Genomic DNA, 16,297 nt, shown 5'->3' with positions numbered 1-16,297 from the left:
TCATGCTCTCTTGAGTTTGGTCAACACAATCACTTGCACAGACATGCACAAACAAAAAAACAAGTTAATATAAATAGCTTCAGCTTAGCCACCCGTACAAATACATAGCCATGCATACAAATTGATTCAAACATATGCATGCTATCTGTGGGTTTTCTCAACAGTATCACGCACAGACACAGATGCAAAACACATGCACACACATAAACATAAAAATGCTATTTATGAGTTTGGTCCCTGTGTGTCTTTCCATGTGTTTGTCTCTCTCTCACACACATACATGCACAGCCAAGAACACTATGGTCTTCTCGGGTTTGGTTGACACAAAGAATATCTGTGCGAGCATCACATGCCGTCTCTGTGTGCTTGTTGATCCTTAACCAAGTGAACCCGAGGTCTCCAGTTTTATGGGTTAAATGGAGTCAGCTCCCAAGGGGGACGCTATGGGAGGTTCTCAAAACAACTTCAGAACACTTCATCTCCAATTCCTCCGCTGCACGTCTTTGTCTCATCTCCCTAACATCTCCTGCCAAGTGTCTCAGTCGGACCTCCGTGCTCAACACGGAAAAACAGGGAGAAAGAGAGCGCGTCACATTTTATCTGGATCGTAATGATGGCGCAGACCAAACTGGCTGAGGTTATGAGGAAGATTTATAAGACAGTAAGCTCCTTCTGTATGCTAGCCTTTAGTGTCAAGAAGATAGATGGTTTCATTATGCTGCTTCATTGTGTCCATGTGTGGGTACAGTGTGCCAGAGCGGTATTCCTGCAATCGATGAAGCTCTTTGAGAAAATTAAACCCTTCGTGTGATTGTTAGAACATGTTTTGAATGGTGGGTGAGCCTGTAATGACTTGGCCGAGCTCCTGGAGATCACAGGACATTGGTTTCCAAAAGCTGAGGTTCAGACCAGGTTTTCACAGGGGTTAAAACCGGGTTATGGGCGGGAATTCGACACTGGGGTGGAGGTTGTTCAGACTTGGACCTCCATCGCTGCCCTGCATTGTTTGTATGGCAGCAGCTCTTGGCTCAGCGTAGGTGGCAAGGCTGAGGCTTTGACCAGGGGTCAGACAGTGAGCAGAGTGGCTCTGGGACTGGGCCAACTGGGAATATGGCTCTAATCCAAATCCACCGCCTCTGTAGCAGCCACAGCATGGATCATTATAAGATTTGTTTTAAAGAGTGATGGTTAACCGCAATATGGCCCTGTTGCCTGAGAGCTGAATGGCCTCCTGGGTTTAGACAAGCTCGTGGAGGTTTGTTGAGGTCTGGGAAGCCCCGCGAGGAGCAGATCAGGGCTGGCTGCTTGATAAATCACAGGCGCTGCAGGGGGAGCCCACAAGGCCGGCCTCTAGTCAAACCTCCGACAGGGCTACTATAGAAAACAGTGGGAAACTCTGTGTGGAACCACACACCCACAGACCCTAACATACACACACATACAGAGGACGATAATTGCATCATAATGTGTTTAATAGTGAAACACACTTATGCACACACACAAATTTCATCCTGGCAACTCCAATTGAATTTTACAGTAATTTCATTAGCAGGTGTCCATTTTCCAGCACCTCAGCTCTGGCGTGTGTGACAGAACATCCATTTAAATTGGGCTGAGAGGATTCAGGTTTTCAGCGCCGAAGGATACATTAGCAGCTCGGTCCAAACCTGCGAGTCGGAGGAGATATTTTTCTAATCACTAATTCTGAAGTACTTTTGGTGACACCCTGTTCCCACTAAACCCATTAAGATTCAATCATAAGCCCTTGTCTGAGCCCGGGGTTCATCCACAGTTATGTGATGATGGAGCTGGAGTTACTTCTTTGCATAAAAATGATTTAGTGCGCAGTAATTCAATACCACCGCATTGCTTTCATCACAAAGATGACTTCTTCATCTTTATAATCCTGCAACTTCAGTCATCCCTGTTCCATTCAGCTGTAAAGGCAGTGGAGCCTTTTACAGAAAGTTCTCTCCGTGGATATATGGCAATCAAAGAAAGTCCTAAAAATTCAATACTTAATCTGAAAATCTCACTTCCTTTAAATTGGGCTTATCTGCCAGCGGAATCAGTCAATAGCATTTGATCCAAATTTGGAAAATTAGGTTTGAGAAATTCTTTTCTTGTCTTTTCTTTGGTGATATTTTTAAAACATGGATATACTATTTGAAACAAAATAAAGTGGCCCCCTTAATTATACATATTTCCTTATATTTGTTGAAACTGAATGCATTGATGCATTTTGCTTATAATTCCTTTTCTTCTGGTGGAAAAACCGTTTTGATTATTTGTTCTCAGCAAAAAATGCATCCTTCTTTAGATCTAAAAGTATGTTTTTTATTTTCTATTTGCTTATCAGCCCTTATCGAACCTTATCAGCTGCACAATGAAAAATAAAAAGAATAAAATAGTTCACAAGATTATGTTCGACACCAGAGTACCTGAGAGGAAGCACCAACTTGGTTCCCACTTTTTTACTGCTTCTAAAAATGGCGCTGTATTTGACGCTAACCAGCTGTGACAGATTCATGACAGGATCCTCCAGTTATATATAACTTTTTCCTTGACAGCAACACAAGCAGAAACCTTGCGATTTTTAACACATTTTCTTCCCCCTTTCACTTCAGAAACTCACTCTCTCCATCTATCTCTACAGCTCTCCGTCTCTCTTCCTCTCCCTCTCACACACACCATTGTCACATAGCAACCAGCGAAGCCAAGACAAACAGGAACTCTGGGATTATTCAGTCATTTTAATCAACATCTTCTTCACTTTCCTTCCCCGAATGATGTCTGGCTTCGGAAATGTTTCCACTAAACAGTCGAGTCTCCGTCAGGGCTTACGGCGGGATTAGAGCTCAAATTACTGACTCTGTGGCTCATTTACTCTCCGAATCCACAGTCCTCAAAACAAAAGTTGCATGTGGACATGTCCAGTGATATGATAATAGCATGAAATGAGAAACACATTTCAAGGGAGAGACTCTTTCCAGTGCTGCGGAGAGGCTTTTATGTGTACCGTTTGATGTCGCAACACATAGAGGATGTGAAAGACAAGAGCAGAGACAAAAGTAAAGATGTTCTGTACATTCGACCCAACTGTGAGTGGGAGTGAGAGACGCAGTGGCAACAGTGTAAGATTCAGTAGAAGAAACTAATTATTTCCATGAGAAAACTGGGTAGTTGGCAATAATATAGCACTACAAGTAAAAACAATTATAAGCCAACTGGTTTTCACAAGTTACACCAATAGAATTTTTATGAGGCTGAACTAAGAACAGAATAATAAAACAAATGTCAGAGGAATATGATTTGGACTGTGCAGTGATTAATGACAGTGATTATAATTTCTTTTTTTCCTTCAAGTGACCTACTTAATGTTAATTCAAATTAATTTTCCCTGTGTTAACAGTCTTCGAATTATAATATTATTTAGTCTCTGAACAGTCGTCTCTGATTTAATTCTTATTGAGGAAATTCTTTAATAATTATTGTTTTAATAAGAAGAATAAGTTTTGGAACTAAATCAAACAACAGTGTAATTTTACTGAAGTTACAATATCTATTCAACACAGTTATGAGGTCGTAACCACTGACTACACAACAGAGGACTCGTTTTGGTCACCGCTGTTGCAAAATCTTTTGTTTTGTGTCGCTGTGTTTGCAGTGTGAGGGCTTTGCGGAAGCCTTCATCACCCATCTATTGTTATCTCCCTCTTCTGTCTGCCAAACCACACGGTTGTCAACATGCCATCCCGTTGACAATCTTCTGAGACATTATCACTGTATACTGTGAGGTAGCTGTTGGCTGACTCCAGTTACGACCTGCCCCCGCCACATCCAAACACAATGTTTCACAAGCAACTCAGGACAAGGAGATGAGGGTGAGCATCAAGATAGAGCGTGATGTTCAGGAGCAGTGTGATCCAGGACTTCTATATCGGCATCTGAATAGCACTGCATACATGTGGTACTTTGTCATGAAATTAAATTGAAATATAATTAAGTGTTCATAATGCTACCAGTTTCAGCAAAAGCTTAAAAAAGACTAGGAGCCTGCAGTCTTGCTAGCAGCTCTGTGAGGCTGTACTTATGCTGCATACGTGTCATATGGGCTGGATGGTAGAAATTAGAAACATTCCCATGGTAACAACTTGCGGGCGTTCATGTCATCAATACAGTTATATAACTGTTGGTCATGTGAGGATGAAAATACTGCATTGAGTATAACATCATATCCATTAAATGTGGGTTCAGTGTATAGGACTCAGAAGGATATATTGACAGAAATGGAATATAACAAGTATGATTTCTTAAGTGTGCATTTTTGTGTTTTAGAAGCAACAGAATGGTGTATTTGAATTAAATGGAGGTTGTACAGAAGGGTCAGTTATTATGGGGGTTTTCGTATAGGAACTGATAAATAAAGGCAGACATTTGACATTTCTGTCGTCAGACCAGGTGATGTCATTGTCGCCAAAGGCACTCTTCCGCTTCTCTGCAGAAACATAATGGTCTGTTTTACCAAACGCCTGAATGAGAAAGCACGCACATTATTACATTCAAAGATTACTGAGTATTTGTAGTAGTATATTAACGTTATTTTATTCAGCTTTAAAGGTCCAGTGTGTGGGATTTAGAGGGATATATTTGCAGAAATTAAACATAATACATAAGTATGTTTTCTTCAGTGTATAATCACCTGAAAATAAGAATTCTTGTGTTTTCGTCACCTGAGAACCAGCCATTTATATCTACATAGTGAGGTGGTCCTCATCTATGGAGATCGCCATGTTTCTACAATAGCCCAGTACGGGCAAACCAAACATTGGCTCTCGATAGGGCCATTTGCATTTTTATGTCGGCTACAATAGTTCACAACCCCTTTGTGATGATAGTGCAAAAGCAGTTTACCAGTTTAAATCACGGGGTCCTGTTTGTTTTGGAGAGGAGAGGACCTCTGCCAATTATTCGGCTCACAGTAAAAACCTCCTGAACAATAAAAACTAAAGGTATTCTACCCTGGAGAACTTTCAACTGGTTGCATCTGCAGTGCTCACCACTAGATGCCACTCTACCCCCCTAAATCTTACACACTGATCCTTTAAATCAGTGGTTCCCAACTGGTGGGTCATGGTCCAAAAGTGGGCGCGCGAATGTATCGACTTTGTACGAAACACACTTTATTTTGAGGGACAGTGAATTTCCGGTACAGAGCTTTTATTTTGAAGTGCTGTTTTCTGCTGTAGAGTGACTACTGGACAGCTACGACAGAGACAGCGAAGTTGCTCGACAACGTGGCCAGATGCAAGTATGATGCTGAATGTATTAAACTGTGTGGACCTTGAACTAATAACTAAGGAGAAAAGCGGACCCTGTGGCTGGCACAGTTGGGAACCACTGCTTTAAATCATTTTGAACAGTGGTCTTCGGCTTATGTGAGGCATTTTCAAGACATTTCACTCAAAATTACAAATGTGAGTGTTGTGGTAGCACTAAACAAACGTCAAAGGATCACTAATATCAGTCCTCTGGTGACTATAAATATCTGTACAAACTTCATCGTTATTCATTCAGTAGTTGTTGAAATATATTTGAGTCTGGACTGAGTGACCAACTGACAGACCGACCAACATATTTCCATTGCTGCCAACTTTCTGACTGCATCATCTAATTTTGATGATGAAGTATTACATTAAGTATAGGTGAATATTTCTGTATGGATGCAGAGATCGGACAGAGTATGGGTGAGGGGAGGGGGAGGGAACGAAAAAAATGGCACCAAATTGGGGGAAGGGAGAAAAAGAGAAACTTACGAGGGACAAAATTCGAACACCGCTTTACAGGAACAGTAGACTCTGTATCCTGTGTGCTCAAATTACTTTGTAAATGCTACTCTGTCAACTTCATTTGAGACCCTAGGATATCAAAACAGCACACAGTTATCTCTGGGCGTGTGCCCCGTGGTGAGTGAGTGGCCCATACATTGGCTCGGATGTGACTTTCAATCATGGTGGCGTGCCTCGACCCAGTAGACTGCACTAGGCTCAGCTCCGGCTCATAAATCAACTGACTGTCTCACTGAGTCTGCTGCAGAGTTCTGAACTCCCCAGAGTGTAACATATGATTTAACCCTCTGCAGTCAGACCAGGCTGCTCTCATCAGGACTGTGTAAAGCCACAGTGGTCAGCAGGGTCATTGCTAGAGTCCCCCTTTGTAATATGTCTCGTGTGCTGTGCTGTACATGATGGTGTTCATCAGCAGGTAAAGCTTGGACAGAAGAGGAAGAGTGCAGAGGTTTAACATGCTGTATTCTGTTTTCACAAACGATGGTTCTGAGAAAGTATTCATTGTGTTTTGCAAAAGACAAAAAAAGACTGTGAAGGGTATTAAATAAACTAATTCACTGATAACAGATCCTTCAATTTAAAAGAGTGAGAGCTTCTGACAGTGGGCTTTCAAAATTCATAATCAAAAATTCATTCACTGCCCAAAAATGCCAATATAATTGTTTTTTTGTTTGTTTTTTGTTTTTCAAATTTCTCTAGGGATGGCAACTGTAGGCTAATAACGTCGGTGATCCTATTTAATTTGTCATTTACGACTAATACTCGTAATCGACATTCAAATCAGCCTCAGCTGCACTCAGCATGCTAATATGCTAAACTAAGATGGTGAGCATGATAAACATAATACCTGACAAACATCTGCATGTTAAAACTGATATTGTGAGCGTGTTAGCATGCTGACTTTGGCATTTAGCCCACAGCTTTCTACAGTTAGATTTAAGACTTGTAAGACTTTTTTAATGCCACGAGTTTAAGAGAAATTTTTACAGTAACAAAAATTGGAGAAAAAAAAAAAGGCAAGAACAGACATCAATTACTTTAAGTTTGGGGACAATGTTGCCCTAATGTTTATTGAAACATAAAACATGACCTTATTTTTTTCATAGCGGAGACAAAGCTAGAATAGAACTGGGATCATAACAGAGCTGGCAATTTTCTGTTTCTCACTCTGCATGTGGGACTCCACTACTTTGATTCCAATTGAGTTCAGAAAATGTTTTGTACAAAATACACAATAGCCAATTTGCCTTGATGTTGCACTTTCCCATGTCGTCCAGGGTACAGTGACAGCCAGCTAGCAGACAGTGGGTCCTCTAAACATTCCAGCCAGAAACCAAATGTTCCACTATCCTGATCTACCTGAAGTTAATGCGATATGCAAAAAGTTAAGTATTTATATATATATGTTACCAATAATTTTGAGATTTTACAGTGTAATGTCAGAAAAAATGATGCGTAAAATCCTATTTCCAATGTGAGTATAGCCTCGCAGAGCTACTTGTAGCGGTTGACTTTTTTTTTAAAAATCTGATCATTGAAAAACTGCAACAAAGCAGCTGAATCTTTTCCAGTTTCTCTGTCCACATTAAACATATTCTACCACAAAAGTTCACGTACGTTTTGTACAGAATATGTGCAAATGCTTGCAGGTTACAGTTTAAATGTGTCTGCTGATACAGTTTGTATATGCATCTGCATTTCTTCTACGGTATCAGTGACGTCCCTGGTGGGACATTAAGGCTGCCAGTATGCTCTCCATGGGAGCTGAGCATCAGAGGTCAGTCAGATTCTGGCTATAATTTATCTTCTATGAGGCCAGGTGGAGACTGGAGGCTGTCATCGTGATATTAGTGATGGGGTGCACTCCAGCTACAAGAAACTGACCTATACTGTTTGCTAAAAGAATTTACTTCGCAGAGGCCATGACTCTATGAGATGATAATGCTTTTGGAACCAATCTAAGTCAATGATGGTCAGCCTAATGCAGTGAAATAGTTAATGCCAAGGTATGACATAGTGAGCAGTTAATGATATCATCATACCGTACACACACATGGCAGCGCAACACAGACGTCCTGTGGCAGCCCAAACAGAGCTTCAGGCAAGACCATAAATAAATCTCGAAAGGCGAGGCGGAGTTGGTATATTTTCTTTTCTCAGTTTCTTACAGTAGATTACAGTATAAACCTTGACACATGTTCAGGATCAGCTGAAGAAGCAGAAAATTACCTCTCTACAACTTTCATGGGTGGACTGTCTGTGTATTTGTCTCTGCGTGTGTGTGTTTGTGTATTCAGTCATACGGGTCATGCTGTTTAATGTGTTTCACTTCTTTGTCTGTGTGTTACAGTTCAGCCGTACAAGCCGTGCTGTTTAACGTGTGTCTCTTGACCTCCTCTGCATGTGTGTTTGTGTGTGTTTTGTCATAGAAGCCATGCTGTTTGACATGTTTCAACTGCGTGTGCACGTATGGATCTGTGTTTATATCAGCGTGTGTGTGTGTGTGTGTGTGTGTGTGTGTGTGTGTGTGTGTGTGTGTGTGTGTGTGCGTGTGTGCCGGTGTAGCATGGTAGCGCAGTCTGCTTCTTGACAGGCTCCGGGCCTGTTGACAGCTCCTCTGCTCCCTGTCAAGCACCAGAACAGCTCTATGTGTGAGTGAAGAGTAGCTGTAGGAACGATGCCCAGAGAGCAGAGAGAAGTCTGGAGTGTGTGCGTGTGTGTGTGTGTACCTGTGCTGCTGTCTATGCGTGTCTGTGTGTTTATCTGACTCCACAGCCAGGTTGTTATTATGGAGACAGATCTTGAAAGCTCCTACCGTCTCCTCCTCTGCCCTCTTTCTACAAACCATTAATTCTAGACACTTGAAAAATGCCCTTTAAAGCTATAAATTATGTCTGTGTTGTATCAATAAAGAGTCATCAATCAGACCTAATCGTCTCCCACTCTGGCATTCCTGCGTCTCTTCACATCACTTGCTTTCCATCACCACTTTTTTCCTTTAGTGTCTCTAGTCTTTTAATGTCTCTCGTCTCCCTGCTCCCTATCTCTCTCACTCTCCTCCCTTCATGTCTCATATTTAGATGACTGTGTATCCACGCTGACACATGAACTTTAAGTCTTTGGGTTTGAGGGAACAGACCAGCCAAGTGTTACTGAACCGCGCATTGATCTTGAAAATAAACAGAGCCGAAAACCAAAAGGAGATGTGGGGGGAAAAAGACAGAAAAGGAGACTCAGAAAAAAGCAGATGATGGAGAGGAAGAATGAAATGTCATATTGTGTTACCAAAACAACATTACATGCATGGCGGGGAAAAAATGGGGGCTTTCACATTATTCATTGCCTCGCTCCCATGGCCTCACACTGGTTCTGACCTCACCGATGAAGTCCAGAAGTTTAAGTCACCAGAGATCGAAGAGCTTGTGAAGACATCATATGGTTCTCTTTGACAGGGCAGCTGTGTCAAGATGTTTACCCTCCTGTGCAGTTTTTCAAATTATTTCTGGTTTAACCACAGGAGTATACACTGATCCAAAGGGCGCCAACAGAGGTGGGGGTCTCAAGTCTTTGTCCCAAGTCAAGACAGGCAAATCCAGAGTCAAGTCCCAAGTTTGACAAAGTTCTAGTCAAGTCTCAAGTCCTAACATGTGGTTTTGAGTCCAAAACAAGTCATACTGTGCTTTTCACCAAGTGCATTGCAGTTTTAACTACAGAAAAATATGTTAAATTCACAAAAATCCATGAATGCCTTTTAAAATTTGTTTTTATTTATTACATGCATCCATCCATCAGCGGGCCAGGCAAAGTACCCCAGACATCCCTCTCTCCAGCAATGCTATACAGCTCCTCCTGGGGGACCCCGAGGTGTTCCCAGGCCAGATGAGATATGTAATCCCTCCAGAAGGTTCTGGGTCTGCCCGGGGCCTCCTACCACTGGGATGAACCTGGAACATCTCTAACGGGAGGCGCCCTGGAGACATCAGGATCAGATGCCCGAACCACTTCAACTGATGCCTTTTGACGCAAAGGAGCAGCAGCTCTACTCTGAGCTCCCTCTGGATGTCTGAGCTCCTCACCCTATCTCTAAGGCTGAGCCCAGTCACTCCACAGAGGAAACTCATTTCAGTCGCTTGTTTTGGCGATCTCATTCTTTCTTTTTTATTTGTTAAAATATTGTTATAATATTTTTAAGTCAAATGGCTGAAGTCCAGGTGAAGTCACAAGTCACTGGTGTCAAAGTCCAAGTTGAGTTGCAAGTCGATTTTGTCAAATCGAGTCTAAAGTCATCAAATTTGTGACTCAAGTCCTCACCTCTGGACGCCTATACACAGGTAAGGCATTTGAAGGGTTTTAATAATTCCACACACATGTTCAAGCCACATTTCGCTCCAAAACACCCACCAGTTTAAATCCAAAGACAGTGACCATTGTGTGCTGCGTTCACACTGTGTGGTATTTTGGACACCTGGCTTCACAGATGTGGGTAAGCAAAGCTGAAGACAGCCGATGACTAAGACTACCCCCTCAAACACAATCACATCCAACACAGGCCAAAGCAGCCAAGGTACAATACCACCACAGACAGATATGTGCTAGACATACACCAAATAAACCGTGGATAAATGCAGGATAAACGCGGTTAGGGTTTTGCTGCCACCCAAATGAACTCTCTGCAGTCAAGCAGACGGAGGCTGCACTGACTCAGACGCAGGGAAAGTCTTTGCTTTCTCTAGTCAGTCCTGGAAACTCGCATTACAAAAGCAAGGAAGAGCACCATGTATGAAAACAATGTGGGCAGACTGTGGTTAAAGCAATGCTTCCCCATCTCTGTTGATCTTTAAGCATGGTATCTCTTTACAGAGGCAAGCTTTGATGCCATGAATTTACTACATGTAGCATAAAAGCTCCTTGGACAATAAGATAATCTTCAAAGAACCTCATTAGAACAGATGACCATCTTCAAAAGAAGGTCAAGTCCAAATCCAGATTTTTCTCGACTTAAAGTAGAGCTCATCTGATCCTTGAGGCTGGAATTCATGTGTGGTTCCTGAACACCAGCGCAGACCAGAGGCTTTGATTTAATGGTATCATAACACATGTTGTTTATACTGCGTTCCCCAGTCACAGCAAAAGGCCTTATTTGGCACTGGCAGCCTCTGCTGAACCCCTGCTTGGATAAACCACAAACAGGACATTGACAATGAACACCAAGAGTATTATATGGACCAACATTAGCTTTAATATATATATCGTATTTCCATAATATTATGAATTGAATACATCCATTGTCCGGTGCTGAGATTTGCAGCAGTGTCACTATGGTTTTTGAAATGACAAGAGGGGAAACATCATTATTCCTCCATATCTTATTTTTCCCCATTCGAGTAGCCAGAGGCTAGATCTGCTTAAAAGCAGAAGGGGTCTTTTCACTCGTCCACCCCTCCTGCTTTGGCTCTCAGGGGTAAATGGGGCAGAATGAGAGAGAAGATAGCAGGGGGTTTCCCGATATGGATAATACAATTACTCACATTGCCAGCGACCAGTGGGAGAGAACACAGTGCATCATGGGGTGACTTTGCCAGCCCAGCCTTTGATGTGAGAGCATTATGAGCTCTAGAAAACAAATATAAACATGGCTCTCTGTGAGGAGAGTCAGTAAGTATGTGTGTATTTGTGCAAAAAAAGCAAAATAAACACTATGATCAAAACTGTTGCTTTACTAAAATCTCAGGACAGACACTACCTGCATGGTATGCGCATGGTATGTTTGTGACTAACAAGGCAGACCTCCTTTACCTTTGAATGGAAAGTCATCTACAGGTGGGTGACATAATAAAGGATGGACACCACTCACATGTCCGTTCATAAAAGGAATACTATGACAATTTTCAACCTGCTTTGTATCATAACATTGTGAGTAGTGTGTGTGTATTGAACTATGAAAAACTTTCCTCCAGTGCCGAGGTCTCCCTACATCATCCAGCAAAATTTCGCTAGCCCTTGGGCTGTTGCTCTAAGTATCGATTGTACGTTCTCTATTTCGTATGCCTGCCGCAAATACAGACACAATGAGTATAAGAGCGGATCTTTCCCAGACTCAAAGCAGACCAAACACAGATCAAATGGTAAAATTAGGCAATGCTGATCAAATATAAACCAAGACAACGTTACTGCGTTGCCTATTTCTCATAGAAAATGGCTTCAAAAGCTTATTTTAGTGCACTGTTTAGCTGTTATACAAGAGTTTAAAAACAGAAAGTGGGTGCCACACTGTTTTGTGAAAACAGGGGCTAACCGTGCCGGTCTTTTAAACTTTCAAAATGTAAGCAAACCAAACAGGTCAAATCCTGATAGTGAAACAAGTCATTTAGCAGAGGTTGTGGTGCTTAAAAAAAATTCTCCACTGATTTACAAACGTCTCTTTTCGAAATAGAAGTAATGAAAGTAATAATCATAAGCATTTTTTTGACATGTTTGACTGTTCCTTTAATTTTCCCTCCTGTCTGTGTATCTACAGCTCTGCAGCACATATAATCTTTTATGTTCCATTTTGTAGGAAACGAATGCCAAGAGAAACAGCTGCCAAGATACAAAGAGACTGTAAGCGACTTTGAAACAGGGTAAAACAATCACAAAGAGGCGTAAAGCAACTACAAAGAGAAATAAAATGACCACAAAGATACACAAAACATCTACAAAAACAGGCAAAACAACCTCAGATACAAAACAACTAAAATGAGGCACAACAGAGAGATGCATAAGAACTATAAAGAGATTCATTCATTCATCTTCTAACCGCTTCATCCTCTTGAGGGTCGCGGGGGGGCTGGAGCCTATCCCAGCTGACATCGGCGAGAGGCAGGGTACACCCTGGACAGGTCGCCAGTCTATCACAGGGCTGACACATAGAGACAAACAACCATTCACGCTCACATTCACACCTATGGACAATTTAGAGTTATCAATTAACCTAGTCCCCAATCTGCATGTCTTTGGACTGAGGGAGGAAGCCGGAGTGCCCGGAGACAACCCACGCTGACACGGGGAGAACATGCAAACTCCGCACAGAAGGGCTCCCACGCCCGGGATCGAACCGGCAACCCTCTTGCTGTGAGGCGAGAGTGCTAACCACCACACCACCGTGCTGCCCAACTATAAAGAGATGCAAAACAATAATAAAAAGAGACGGAACAACTATAGTCTGTGTGTCTTGCCTCTATGTAGAAGGGGGGACCTTCTGCCTGTCTGTGCCCAGGGGTCCATTGCCTCATAATCCACCCATGTGATGCATGCAGTCTGCAGTAAGGATCTGATGGGGATAGAATGTAATCAAAGTTTAAAAAAGTGGTGCTGCTTTTAGCTGCGCTCTTTGGTTTGTCGTCTGTGTTGCAACTTTAATTAAATGTCAGGTTAAATTATCAGGTGCCCCATCGTCCCTACTGTATACAAACTGCCTCTTATCTGACTGAACGGAAGTGCTCTAATCTCCAACTGTGAGTGATAATCAGCGCAACTCTGATTCATGTTCCCCTTTCCTTACATCACCCCAAAACAATGACAGTAAAAATCAAAACATTTGAAACACATTGTTACCAGAAAAACAACCCTGACCATGACCCCCTGTCACTTTATCTCTTCCTTTCATCTCTCCCCTCCTGCTTTTGCTCACTCGGGATGATGAAGATAGACAGATAGCCATCCACTGCATGCGTTGACACGCTACATGGGACGTCACTGCGGAGACCGTGGAGAAAACAACTTAATACAGGCCTGCTGTTGTCACTAAACACCATCTAAATCAGTGCGTACTTCTTCCGCAAACACCGGGTGAAAGCCTCAGTCACAAACCAAACATGTACTAAAGCAATTCAGATTTTGGTTGATTTAGTCTCTCTATATGACTTATATGCGTCTGGGCTTAAACAGATTCATTGTAGACCCCCCCACTGACATTCTTTGACATATTCCACCCCCAACATCACCCTCCTCCTCCTCTACCACCAACTATCCCGTCCCTTCCTCCCCTTTTCCCGGGACATCCGGAAAGGAATACCACAATAACATTTCACCAAAGACCAGTCAATATTATTCCTCTGCATCTTCAAAGCAGGACAGAGGATATTGGAGCCCGAGCAAGAGACGGGTGGAGATAGTGAGGGAGTGTGTGTGTGTGTGTCTGTGCTCCAGCTGAGAGCAGAGCCAACAGACAGAGACAGAGGGAGAGTTCAGTGTGGCCTTCGCAGTCAGTCTGACAGTCAGCCTCTGAAGTATGGCTGCCTAAAGCTATGAGCCACTCCTTCATATCCATCATACTCACATTTTCTTTGAAGCGCTATCTCTCTGCCCTCAGGGTTAACCATCTCTCTCATGTCCTTACCTTTGTCCACACTGTGCATAAGCTTAATTCTCCCTCACACCACTAGGGGTCCCTGTGTACATGGTAAACAGTTTGCACACATGTCCGGACTCAGTTACCGCTATCTCTGTGGCATTTCACATTTCCTCTTCATGTGGTGTGGTAGTCGTGGTGGTAATAGAAGTAGCACCTCTGTCATTACATACCGATACACAAGTAATGATGCTGAGGCTGAGGCAGCGAGTTAATGTTGAGGTTTTGCGGCTGGACTTCTGCACAACATCAGACAGACAGGCAGCTGTGGAGCCACAAGGACAAGTAGACACAGGATCCTTAGAGCTGCAGGGGCCACAAGCATTAACAAGGTCTCTTCACTCTCTCTTTCCTTCTCCCTACCTCCCATTTGTCCACATGGGGTACTACAATCTGCACACATTCAAGAAAGTCAATAAAAGTAGTGCAAAGCATCAGAATTGGTGGGCCCAGTCACAGACATACTTTGTGTAGCATTTTGAAAATACCTTCAGATCAAAATGAGCTTTCTTTCTCTCAACCTCTTTGTATAACGCCTCCCCAGATGTGCGTTCTGCAAGTGAGCGTTTCTGCGGTCTGCTAACAGAACATTAACTTTAAAGTCTTCTTTCGTCCCCGGCTATATGTGCGCTATGCTGTAAGCGCTGGCCCCCGTCCAGGAATCTCCTGCAGCCAGCCGCTCATAAGCCCTCTTCTAACCGGCCAAGAATGTGGAAAAGCTCCTTCAAAGAGAAGCCCAATGCAAGGTGTGGTTAAAGCAAGTACCTGAGTCCACAGGTGGTCATATTAGAGCAGATGAAACTGCTAACTGAAATCCCACACCTGTCTCAGAGCGAGGAGAAGAAACAGAGTAGTGAGGCTAAAAAGATTTGATTAGATCAACATGGCTCTGTTGTATTACCTCTGATTTATGTTGCTTTCATGCATCTGAAAGCATCTGCGGCTGCATCGGAGTATTGTGCAGATGTGTAAAACAAAAGAAATATTGACTCTTCGGCCTTTCAGATTCTCAAAGCTTGATGAATGGCGCGCAATAAAAGAAGTCAAAGGGTCAAAGGGCAGAAGTGTCGCAGTTTTACAACGTGAAACTGTGTTAAAAGACAAGCTGATCAAAGACACTCAGCAGAAACGCCCAATCCGCCTCATCTGAACGGAGAACACAATGAGCGTGCAGGGACTGTTGGCCGCTAACAAAGCTGCCCAGTAACAGAAGTGAGCAAAGAGTGGTGAGAAGAGGAGTGGAGAACATGGCCGAGGACAAAGAGCTGCTTGTCCGAGGTCTGTCTGCCATCGGCCTGCAGGGAGGGGCCCGGTGCCACTTGTTTGAGGGGTCTCCATGATAAATTTCCCACTACTTGACTCTGTCACACTGTCTGCCACTTGGACAATAACTGAGGTCATAGCAGAGTAGTGGAGCGTTGACATCGCGGGCCTGCACAGAGAGGGGGCCACTTTCTCTCAACACCAGCGTTTATTTCAGATCCGCCCGCTCCGCATCATGACTAATACGTCTTAAGAAGAGCGCTGGACTGAAAATAAATAAAACACTTCTCACAGTTGTCTTTACTTGGACTTGTTTATTTGTGACCATTAATCATGCGTATAAGGTCATACGCTCTCTGCTGCGGCAGGACTCTCATACAAATGTATGGCTGCGGGGTTGTCAAACAGAGAAGGACAGAGATAGATGTAATCCTCCTGAGGAGGAAGCACATGACAACATGAGAAATATTGCTCATTTACATCTTGGCTCTGATGACTCTGTTGAAAAGCAAACCAAACAAACCTTCTGGCTGCCCGCACTCTGTCCACCTGACCTCTCAGCTCTGCATTTTGGGAGAGAGTTTTCTGTAAAAGTTCAGCGTGTATAAGGGGAATATATTGGCAGAAATGCAATATAATATGCTAAGTTTTACTGAGTGAGTAATGACTTGAAAATAGAAATCACTGAGTTTTTGGTAGCTTAGAATGAGCCGTTTATTTCTACATAGAAAGCAGGTCCTTGTCCACAGAGTCTGCGATGTTGCACTGCCATGTTTCTACAGTAACCAAAGGGAGA

This window comes from Epinephelus fuscoguttatus, linkage group LG10 (genome assembly GCF_011397635.1).
Source record: "Epinephelus fuscoguttatus linkage group LG10, E.fuscoguttatus.final_Chr_v1".
Lineage (NCBI taxonomy): Eukaryota > Metazoa > Chordata > Actinopteri > Perciformes > Serranidae > Epinephelus > Epinephelus fuscoguttatus.
This window is presented reverse-complemented; position numbering follows the sequence as displayed.